This window comes from Epargyreus clarus, unplaced genomic scaffold (assembly GCF_041222505.1).
Source record: "Epargyreus clarus isolate Ecla_fem2 unplaced genomic scaffold, WU_Ecla_fem_2.2 ptg000031l, whole genome shotgun sequence".
Taxonomy (NCBI): domain Eukaryota; kingdom Metazoa; phylum Arthropoda; class Insecta; order Lepidoptera; family Hesperiidae; genus Epargyreus; species Epargyreus clarus.
Genome location: NW_027332236.1, coordinates 2,706,376 through 2,718,603, shown reverse-complemented (window position 1 = coordinate 2,718,603; position 12,228 = coordinate 2,706,376). Strand labels below are relative to the sequence as shown.

Here is a 12,228-nt window from a genome sequence, read left to right as displayed (position 1 = left end):
AAAATGCTATGCAATAGCTTTACCGCGGCAGTCTCCGAGTGCCACACGTATTTTTTTTTTATTCATAAATTTAACTTCTATATGTTTGTGTCAGCAAAACCCAATAGTATTCTATAGATAGACTTCAAATTTATACACAATGTTACATTCCTACATAAAAATGTTTAACAACTTTTAGCCCGATATTCTTTAGCAAAGTAGTATAAAGCGTAACCCAGTTTGACTCATAGATAAATAAAGTTCATCTTTATTCATTAATTTGAATAGTTAACAATTGTTAACTACCGAATTGTGTACAATTTATTTCAATGTAATGAATCATTTGAAAATTTTCGCAACTTAATTAAACGTTTGCAACTTTCTATTATACAAATACAAATTTGTCGTATTTGGCTCTCTTACCGTTCAACAAACGTGTCTTGCAGGCTTGCGGTTAAGTGCAGTACTGACGCGCTTCAAAATAGTTTGTCTAAAAGTTGAACTGCATGTATACGGAGTTGTCATGCCATGAATGGATACTCTGTTGTGAATAGACAGATGTACAAAATTTAAAGAATTTTATCCTTTAATTCAAGCATTATTAATTTAACCAGTCAGTTACGACCTATAATATGAATGATAATATTATTTAACATTTATATAAACTTTCTTGAACATTTATTGATATTTCATTGCTTGTTACCCTTTTATTTTCCAAATACGTGTTGTCTGAAAGGGATCGCTGCTTAGCGGTAAGCAGTGACGGGCTAAGGTCGTCGGAGGCCGGTGGAAAGTTGAATTGAGGCCCCCAGTTCAAAAAGTTGATTTGATTTTAAAAAATTAGAAATGTGTCATAGACTTCTTCGCCAACAAATACGTATAATTCCGCAGACCCTTTTGTGCTGATTTATACACATTTCACAGATTGTTTGGTTCTGACGACCTCTTTTTAGCAATTGTTTGGGGGGGCACCTCAAGATCGGGGGCCCAGGCCACACCACCCCTTCTGCACAAAACTCGGGACGATAAAACCATCTATTGCGTACTGCTCTAAAATGTGTTTATTAGTTAGTGTTTAAATTTAAATATAAGTGTGCAATAAAAAGTATTCTATTATATTTTATAATCTCTTGAGGACATTTAAAGCAATTTAAAAAAATATATATTTTTTGGAAGAGTACATACATCCGACTGACGTACATGAAGTGACATAATCATCATCATATATGAGGAAATTATAACACACAGCTCTTTCACACAAGCGTCAACAAATCATATAAAGAAGACATCGGTGTAACTTTCCAAACACGACAGTAGCACCATCTGTTTCTGGCCTAATTTAAGTTGATACCGGGGGAGGCAACATCTGTTTCGTGTCCGCTTGTTTTTGGTACACGATCCGACACTTATTAGATCCGGATTAGGCCTGTCAAACATTTACAGAGGAATCGTTGTGTTGACGTAGATCGGTTGAACTGTGGCCGTTAAACTTATTCGTCGTCAACCGACTGTCCCACTGCTGGGTACGGGTCTCCTCTCAGAATGAGAAGGATTAGGCCATAGTGCACCGCGCTGGCCAAGTTCATGTTGGTAGACTTCACATACCTCTGAAAACTTTTTTTAAGGATGTCTCGGGTTATATAGAAGTTTTACTCACGATGTATTCCTTCACCGTTTAAGCAAGTGATAATTAATTTTTAATACGCACATAACTTTGAACCTCGGACTCCTCGATGGAGAGTTTTACTTAGAGCTCTTTTATATCAGACATTGGACGTAAGAGTCCTTTTAAGTTATTAAAGGTAAATAATGTCTACCAAAAGCCAATACGTCTAAGACCTTATCCCTTATCAGTTTGAAAGGAGACTCATACCCAGCAGTGGGACAGTAATAGGTGGAAGACTAACTCAAATTAAACTAAACTAAAGCTCAACCTACCAAGCTGAAACTCAGCCAAAGATACAGAATTATATTAGCTGCCATTGTAATGCATGTCACAAGTTGGTAGTTTCAATTTCAGACAAAAAAATAAAAGACATCGGATCTCGACCAAAACGTTGAAGAAAACCAAATTGTCTCAAATGTGTAACTGCTAATAATATTGATTATTTATTACACATAAGAATTTCTAATGAGTCGTCAGATCAATTATATCAAATTTTGGTAACGAATTTATAATCCTTAAAATATAGAGCTCTTCGTAGTTCAGTATTCAGATTTTTTCAGATGTAGCAATGCACGTACGGCTGACTTCAGATGCCACCCCAATCCTATCGAGGATTGATTAGAAATATGGATAGTTTGACGTCACTTAACAGTTGGACTTCATGTTCGTTTGCTGCTTTTCATTTATTATTTAGTTATTAGTTATAATGTAAAAATGCAAGTGGCACAATAAAAAATACTTCAAGGCGTCATCTAATTTTTTAGTCTAAGGTTTGAGTAGATATCAGACCCGCGAACATCTGTTCGTTGTGACTCAGTCTCGAGTCAGGATCTAATAACTGTCGACGTCTCACATTTATTTCTTTCATTTCCGACTAACTTCCATCAACTACAGTTAGTGCCTTGTCTAAATATTTAGAGCTCTGTTTATCTGTATAGAGGAGTGTATTCAAACACTCCACGGGCTTATAAATTATTTAGAATAGAGAAATGATAGAATCTAAACATATTTTTGATCCCTTTGTGGTTCGATTCCGGCGACACCTCCGCCATATCTATTTCTACCTAATAACAGCAGTGTTAAGCGCTGCTGTATTCTGGTTTGAATGGTGTAGTAAGGGAGATTACGTGGTACTTTTCCGAGGCATTCTAGCTTAGTCCTTAAGGTCAGCGGCGCAACTGTGGCCGACCTATGAATTTTATCTTAGCAGGGGTTGATTACAGGCGTCCATGGGTGGCAATAGCCACTTACCATCAGATGGACTGCATGCACCTCTGCTACCATACCCATTTTCCGAAGTATATGCCCAACACAGAATTTACTACATAGGTGCCAGTAAGAGTAAATATACGAGCCAAAGCTTTACAGACATAATAACAATTCAATTTACCTGTAAACAGAATTAATGTGAAAACATTTATGCGGTTCTCAAACTTGCGACCGTAATGAATGATATTTTTACTACACCTTTTCCAATTAGAGAAATGGAATACATAAAACTGAACGTTAAATCCTGGAATGGGTATAGATTACCCTATTAATGTCGTTAGGTTATATTTCGCGAGGTTATGGGTTTGTGACGTCATAAGTATATTAGTCCAAAAGTACCTGCCGTTTTGATTCTACCCGTTTGATTACAGATGTCCGTGGGATGCAGTGGCGACTTAGGACCTACTGGACTTCATGCATAAAAAATGAATATTTTACTTGACTGCGTAAATAAATCGCATATAAGGCGCCAAAAAAAAAGAAAACAAAGGCTTATTTTTTATTTTTTGAAATATTACTGTATTCGTTGTTGTCACTAAAAAAAACTTACATTAAACACATCAAGCCTTAAGACACGCTCGTAAAATGCCCTTCTTACTGTCGAACTGCTAAGCACGAGTCCCCTTTTGAACAAGGGTTTTAAGCCATAGTCCTCCATGCATGAAAAGTGCAAATTACACTTTTTGAGAACTTTTAGACAACGTTCGCTTAAAATTACTTACAAAATTATAACTACTGTTCGAGACATTTAGTTTCAATTCTATCACTGTAGGTATTCATATTATATAAGGACAGTAAGATCTTTAGATAATACTAGCTGACTCGGCAAACGTTGTGTTGCCATATAAATAAAAAAATGTTAATGGTGAACAACCCTTATCACTTAGAGGTATGAAAAATAGATAGTAGCCGATTCACAGACCTACTGAATATGCATATAAAATTTGGTGAAAATCAGTAAAGCCGTTTCGGAGAAGTACGGTAACTAACATTGTGACACAAGTTAATCTTAAGTTGCCTACGAATAGTTGATAAATAAACAATATATAATAACAAATTTTATAACAGATACATTAAACGCAATTACGTTCTGAGTAGCGCATTCTTTTATCTACAACTATTATCTAACATCTGAAAAAACCCAAAATCATAAACCAAAGGAACGTCTATTAAAGAACAATGACATATCTCTGGCAAGGCTGCTTTTTGTAGACCATAGTGCTACATCTGAGTTTTTTTGGACTCCTGTCTTACTACTGGCGATTTAAGAGCTACCGATAGGGATCAATAATGAATCGCGTGATGGAACGTGGTGCGCGCGTAGGGGGTTCCGGGTGTCGATTCCCAGACAAGCATCTAAACGAATTTAGATTTCAGGGTCCGGATGTTTGTGTGTATCATACTCACGAAAAGTTACGTACACGAAAAAGCTAAGATAGCTTGGAGCTATGTGTCTAGACAGCATTTATTAATAGAAAATACCAAATTGATTAAAAATGAATCGACTCATCTGTATACGGGTGTAACGTGAAGAATATCTGGATCTTCGATCCCGACCAAGCGTACATCTAACTAAATTTAGATTTTTGTTCGGTCAGAGGTTTTGTGAACTCACTCACTCACTCACGGTGTGAGGTTTTGTGAACTGTGTCACTCACTGTGTGGTTAGGACTAACATATATATTAGACAACTTTTGAAAATTCTAGTGTTTGTGATACTATGTTAAATTAAATTACTTCATATTGTTGGAATCCTTCATCGGGATGCCCACTCACTTTTACAATTAATTATGATATAAAAAAATGTTATATTAAAAAGAAAATTTGCTTATTGCGTTGATCAATAATATAAGTGACAAGCTTCACTATAATTCGTGGGCGTGAGGTATCCAGTTTGGTTAGAAAGGAGAGGTGGGAGAGAATACAATACAAAACTCTTCATTGTACACCGAATTGATAGTAACAAATACAAAATCTTTTACAATAATCAAAGGTACAACTGGCGGCCTTATCACTAAATAGCGATCTCTTCCAGGCAACCATTTACTTATTGCAAGAAAGTAATATTATATAAAAGAGATCCATGTACACTCCGTACATGAGTATGATGTAACAAGAGTCATATTTTAAATATATCAGCAGCTAGAGTACTTAAGAATAGAAGAAAAGGAGAAAAAAAGGGGAGAATATAGAGGAGAACATCTAGTGAAAGACTATGATTGTAGACATCTTTGCAGCCTCAAGCGATACTCTCGTGTCGCTCATCTCTGTAACAACCACAAGTGCCCAACACCCAAAGTTTTTTCGTCAAGGAAGTTCAACTATCACGGCTCGCGTTACGAATCGTGATTAGTCGGCAATTAAACAATTAGTTAGCGCCTGAAACTGGCGAGTGGGAGGGTCGTTCCCACGTGCCTCTAATTAAATTGAACTGACTCGTAAAGGAGTGATTTAAGACTGGACTGTTGGTACGCAAACTAGGTGTTGTGTTAATTTTTTTAAGTGCTGAACATTACTAAAATTGTACTTTAACACCTCTTCTCATCTTCCTAAAAAATATTGGAAGCTAGTCTTCCAATATTTTTGCCCGCAGCTTCGCCCGCGTTTAAAAGAAAATAATATAACATACTAACATACATAAAACTGAAAATTCGCACCTTCAACTTTGCTAAAATCATCACTTGATCAAATGTATAGTTCACGATTCAATCCTTACTAATATCGATTAAAATAATTGTTTTTTTGGTCCAAAAGATCGATTCTCCGATTAATCGATCTTAGATCTCCATCCCTAGTTCCAGTGGGATTTCCGGGATAAAAACTATCCTATATCCTTTTTCGGGTCTCAGACTATCTTTGTACAAAATTTCATTAAAATCGGTTCAGTGGTTTGGGCGGGAAGAAGAGACAACCAGACAGACAGACAGACAGAGTTACTTTCGGATTTATAATATTAGTAAGCATAGTAAGGATAATAAGACAATGCAGTCCTATACTTACGTTTTTTTATCTAATCAATCAAGTTTGGGTTTGCAAAATCATTAACTAAATTCTGGGAACTTAAATAGAAGGACACGTTATGTAATGTTAACAATATAGGACCTGATTGGAAGTCTATTACAGATGCTTTGCCAGTCCTGAGAACGGAGACGGTCGCTTCAGAGCCTAATCAGCCGTCGTCCACAATCAATTTATAAGGTGGTAGAACCCTTTGTGGCTCGACTCCGGCGGCACCACCGCCACACCTATTTCTACCTAATAACAGTAGTGTTAGGCGCTGCTGTGTTCCGGTTTGAAGGGTGTGGTAAGGGAGACAGACTTTTCCGAGGTGTTCCAGCTTTGTCCTCAGGGGTAGAGGCGCATCTGTGGCCAACCTCAGGTAGGAATATCTAATCCTATCTGGAGTTGATTACAGATGTCCATGGGCGGCAGTAGCCACTTACCATCAGGTGGACTGCATGCTCGTCTGCTACTCCTATATTATAAAAAAAAAATGATTAAATGCAGGTTTTAAGCGTTTGTCTACTTATTAAGCCGGTGAGCTTACCAAGGAACATATTAGAAGACTTCAGTAACAGAACTCGTGTTAGATAGAACTGTGAACCGCTCACTCTACTACTACTTCTCGGGATACAACTACAAAAAAATCTATAATTCTAGCCTGAGTTTTAGATCCTTGATCTCTCGAAAAAGGATATCAAAGTATCTCGGTTTTGTATTTATAAACAGAATAGAAATAATAACGTCTAGTTTGTTACACTTAAAAATAACTCAAAATATTCACTCGAAATATATTAGTGTCAAGTTATATTCTAATTCTGTCCCACACTTCAATTAAGACGGATCTAAAACAGCTAATCATTGTTACTATCATGTACACGTCCAATTTTTAACATTGCGAATTGCGAACACGACGCATAACTGAAGTGACCATGAATTATGTTTATGTCGGGACTGGTCCGTTTTTTTGCAAAGGTATAATAAAGGTTAATAAAGGTTTTCGAGGGTATATATATTTCTTTTGCACATTTTAGCTTAACGGCTTGGCGGATTTTAAAATATTATGAGGTTTCGTTGGATTCGTCTTAATTTTGGGATTGACATAGGCTACATTACTTTGCTTTCCAGTTACCTAGTAGTTATAAGAAGCAGGTTTTTTTTTAAATAATTATTATTACTTTTAAAGTCGAGTATCTAGGCAAGAATTGGAAACCCATTTCCGATAAGTTTTTTAAACAGTCAGATTGTTTAATATTAATTAATTACTACTACGACACTACGTTTGGGCTCCGATGTTTACTTCAGTACGAATATACTGTGGAATAGATTCGTCTTGTTTGAGCGCGCATGGGCGCAACGGTCATCACCGGAGGGTAAAAGTAGGGTCGTATTAGGGTGCAAAAATAAAATAGTAAATTACGTACACTATTACTCCCACGCTACAAATAATTTTCTGCGTTATGGATATACACATCGATAAGAATACAAACAAGCATAACTACAAAATTAATAAAATAAATTAGTCACATGTTTTTCTATCGGAAGATCATCCCTAATCATACCTCCTCATATCAGACCAATGTGGAAACCATAATGTCACAAATAAACAAAAAAAAAATTTTGTGCCTGTATCAACTTTTCTATTTTCAAAATCGATGTCCTGTTCGAATCAAAACCAATGGTAACACTTCGCGTAACTCACGTATTATTCATTCTATCCGCACACCTCATTTAAATACGGACAAAACTAGCGACGATGACAAGCTGATACATATCGGATTATTCAAGTGAAAATCGCCATAAAAACCGTACCAGTCGCACAAAGTGCTCTATTAAGCGATACGAGTTTAACGAGCGACTTAAAATTCAACGCTGCAAGCGCTTGCTGATACAAAACAATTATTATTGTTCGAGTTCTCCGCATAAAAATTAACCAATCGTGGCGAAGCGGTCAATTATTTATGAAATATGGTGCAGTACAGTGGGTATGCGGTTTTATAATAATAATGCAGTCTTACTTATGCGGGGCGCCCTTGTTATTGATCGCGTCATATAATTTTGAATGCAGGTTTCATGCAATTATTACACATTGTTTTGAACACTATGTACCGATAGGGGTAACTGATCAGTGACATTATAAGGGGTTATATACCAAGGGTGGTTAGCTTTATTATACTCAAGATCTATGTACTAATAAGATTATAATGCAATGCAATGTACTAGGTACTAGGAATTTTGGTCGACCAAAAGATATCTAAAATTTATATATTTTATTTCTATTGTAGAAAATAGGTGGTTATATTGATATCGCGCGCAGATGCTTCAATAAAATAATTAAAAAATATATAATATTCTTACATCATTATTTATTTATGGTTCCACACATAAGTCATACACATAATTTGCATAAATATATCGTAAATCAAGCGGGCATATATAGTCAAAAAGTTATCGACCTGACATTAACCAGATTTTGGTATAAAAACTTAATGAATGTTATCTAGCAAAAAACTTTAGAACCTTGACTAAACTTAATAAAAAAGTACATTTTGCAAATATCACATGTAATGATGGTTCGTGTTACTCCATACCACATAAGATTTACAATACAATAGTTTACAATAAAAAAATTACGAATTATCCTTAGTTATTTGGAATACAACAAAAGGACAAGAAAAAAACTATTTAAAAATAAATTAATTTAAATTAATTAAAAAAAAAATTGGAGGAAATAAATTTGTAAATTGGGAGTTTATATGTTTTAAAACACGTATCAGTTGTCAAATCAGTATAAAGGATGTAGTAAGGGAGATATACTTATCTTTAGCGTTCCAACATAGTCCTCAGGAGTGACAATGCATCTGTGTTCAACTACAGGAATCAAATCTTATCCGGGGTTGATTACAGATGTGCATAGACAGCAGTAGCCACATACCTTCAGGACAACTGTGTTCCATAGCATAAATACCATACCATAATATAAACCTTATAATGACATCCAACAGCGATAGCCTAGTGGTTAAGAAACGCGGCCTCTCGATCGAGGGGTCCGAGGTTCAAATCCCAGGCACGCACCTCTGATTTTTCAAAATTATGTGCGTATTATAAATTAATTATCACTTGCTTAAACGGTGAAGGAAAACATCGTGAAGAAACCTGCATACCTGAGGGATTTTTCAAAGGTATGTGAAGTCTACCAATACGCACTTGGCCAGCGTGGTGGACTATGGCCTAATCCTTCTCATTCTGAGAGGAGACCCGTGCCCAGCAGTGGGACAGTAATGGGTTGATGATGATGATGATGATGACGAATGACATCCAACTTACTTACCATATCATAAAGAAATCCAATTCACCACTTAGTTGAGTTATAGAATTACCTTGTATTTAAATTCTCTAAAACAAGTTTTCAAAGAGGAAAGGAGACCCGTGCCCAGCATTGGAACATTAATGGGTTGATGTTGATTTTAAATTCTACATTAACAAAACCAAGAGATATCCAAACTGATCCTTTGTCATAGAAGTTAGTTATTGAGAATGACTGATCAATTGAACAATACATAACATTCAACATACATTACTAGTCGAACATAAATATCAATGACAGACATAATAAAAAACAAATTGGTTTTAATTGAAACATGAATCAATGACCTGTTTGAGTTGTAAGACCATTTTATTTTTGAACAGACAAAAATAGTATTATATAAATAACTAGCTGACCCGGCAAACGTTATGTTGCCATATAAATAAAAAAATGTTAAGGGTGAACAACCCTTATCACTTAGGGGTATGAAAAATAGATAGTAGCGGATTCTCAGACTTACTGAATATGCATATAAAATTTGGTGAAAATAGGTAAAGCAGTTTCGGAGGAGTACAGTAACTAACATTGTGACAAGATTAAATTAAAAAAAACATTACTAAGCAAAACATTGAAGTTTAATAGTAATCTATTTTTGAATACTAAGTAAGCAACTAAAAGTCAAATAAGACTACATAAAATTTTAACTAATTATACTTGTAAATGCAACTAACTAAATACTTATTCAACATTAGCAAATTCGCAAGAATGAACACCTGTTTTCACTTGCAAATATTTCAAATGAGTACAGAAACCTTTTAAATCTCAATATTCATTAAATGTAACAGAATTAATTTACATCCAAAAATATATTATATTTTGATAACAAATTTGTCTTTAAATATATTTGAAATTATATTAGCATATATCTAAGACTAAGGTATACTAAGAGCCATTATAGGCTAATATTGAAACTGGAGGAACCGATTTTTATGCGACTCGCGGAAAATTGGACAATTGTATATTTAGAGGCAGTCCCTTTTAACATTAGATGTATATAAGCCTACATTCGAATAGGCTAAACAGATTTTGATGCGACTATTTTGTTTCATAAAAATGTTTTGGGGTAGTAATAAATTATAAAAAAGAACGGGAAATAGGAATTCACGCGGGCTACGGCGTAAGCGAAATCGTAATAATCATATTTCTTTAGAAAGTAAATAATTCACTATCTACCATATTTTAGTTATAGTAGAAGTTTTAAAAACATCAAAATCTATAGTTCAATTCTTTAAAAACCCGTCATTCACTTAGAACTACCGTAAAAATTGTATATTTACTCATTCTTAGATACCTATAAGACATTTACATATGTTGGTAGGTGAAAATCTTATTTGATTCATACTACAGCATATAAAAAAGAAAACACTAAAATTATTGTAACGAACAATACAACTTTTAAAATTCTTGCGTAAAATAATACGAAAACACTGAGGCATAAGGAATCTTATTGCGTAAGAAAAGTAAAAATTATTCCAATTTTAATTTAAAAATGGAATCTCAAAGCACATCCACGAAGCATAGGTCAATCTATAATGAAAGTCGGAGGCTGTACACTTGTACAGGCTGTGGTCCGATCACGACCGAGGTTCGTTGACCGTGAAAAAAGTTGAACCAGGAATTTATACATTATCTGTCTCTGTTCGAAATTTGATTAATTGTCAAGATACGAATACTACGAACTGAGCCTATTTAAAAAAAGAATGCGTTTGTATAAACGTAGGAAGTAATAAAAGTCTACGTTCGTAATTCAAAAATATAAAGATATAACAAGTTATTATAATAATTAATCACAAACGAAGTCTTCAAATTACTTATTAACTACCTCCAACTCAGTAAATTTAATTAGTAAAGTACAAACAACTTGAAATAAAGTCGCAGCTTCGAAGTACTTCTAAAAGTTTATAACCGACTGTACTGAACATGCGCGAATAAGTTACGAAGTAAACAAACTTGAACTTTCAACAAGTTTAACGTATAAACTCGATGAAAACAATATTAAACCCACCTTTTAACGACGTGTTTAAGCCGTCCAACTCGATATATCTCTCACAAGACACAATCCACTTGAATTTTATCACAACATTCCAATATAAAGCTACACTTCCAAAACTAGTAGCTTTACTCACACTGTAGTTGCCGCACTTTTTGAGTGAAAAACTTGTTAAAACACTGAAAAAACTCACTAAACACTACTAGGACACTTGTATCACTAACTTTCGGACTGAGTTTTTAGTCATACGAAACTATTTATTAGTTAAAAACTTATAAAATCGTCGTAAACAATCGGAGCAACAATCGGCACGCGACGGCCATCTTCCGCCAACGCGGGATTTGAAGTTATCGTCACTAGAGGGAGCCTCAGAAACAATGCCGCCGTATTTTCAAAATGTATTATTTCAATAATATCACAAAAAGACAAAAAATATACTATTGTATAACAATGTTCATTTTTAAAAGCTTTTTACGTATGTACAATATAGGAATGGTTATATATAAGAAGTATAACATATTTGTTATTGTTATATTTTATTTATATGTAGCAACCCTGTTCTGTGTAGTATTGCCATATAAAATTTTACTTACCAATTTAGTAGAATTAACATAACAAATTTAATACCGCCAATATTTCGAAAAAGTTAATCGTGTTTGATAAATTACGACAAATACAACCAACAATGTTTAATAAAATATTAAAGGTTACTCTAACTTTGTATTATGTATTATAAATATTATAATTTTATGTTTGTCATTATTTTAAACGCTATATGTAACGCTGTATGTAAAATTTTATATATGTTAACTTCAATATATTTAATTTAAAACTAAGGCAATATTTGAAGTTCCATTCGTTTTTATTTTACTAATAATATACTTATGAATCAATAGTAATTTTTATAATAAATAGTATTGCAACATTGTAGACACCATTGTCAATTTTTGACAAATT

At 34.2% G+C, this 12,228-nt stretch overlaps 1 protein-coding gene across 1 annotated transcript in view; it reads right to left on the bottom strand.

Annotated features, from left to right (window-relative positions):
- The window catches only part of LOC140754828 (uncharacterized), a 712,244-nt gene extending 700,645 nt beyond the window's left edge, over positions 1-11,599 (bottom strand). The window contains exon 1 of the mRNA XM_073089941.1: positions 11,287-11,599. The gene's annotated coding sequence lies outside the window, so the exon portion shown is untranslated. The remainder of the gene's footprint in view (positions 1-11,286) is intronic.
- Between the last annotated feature and the right edge of the window lie 629 nt (positions 11,600-12,228).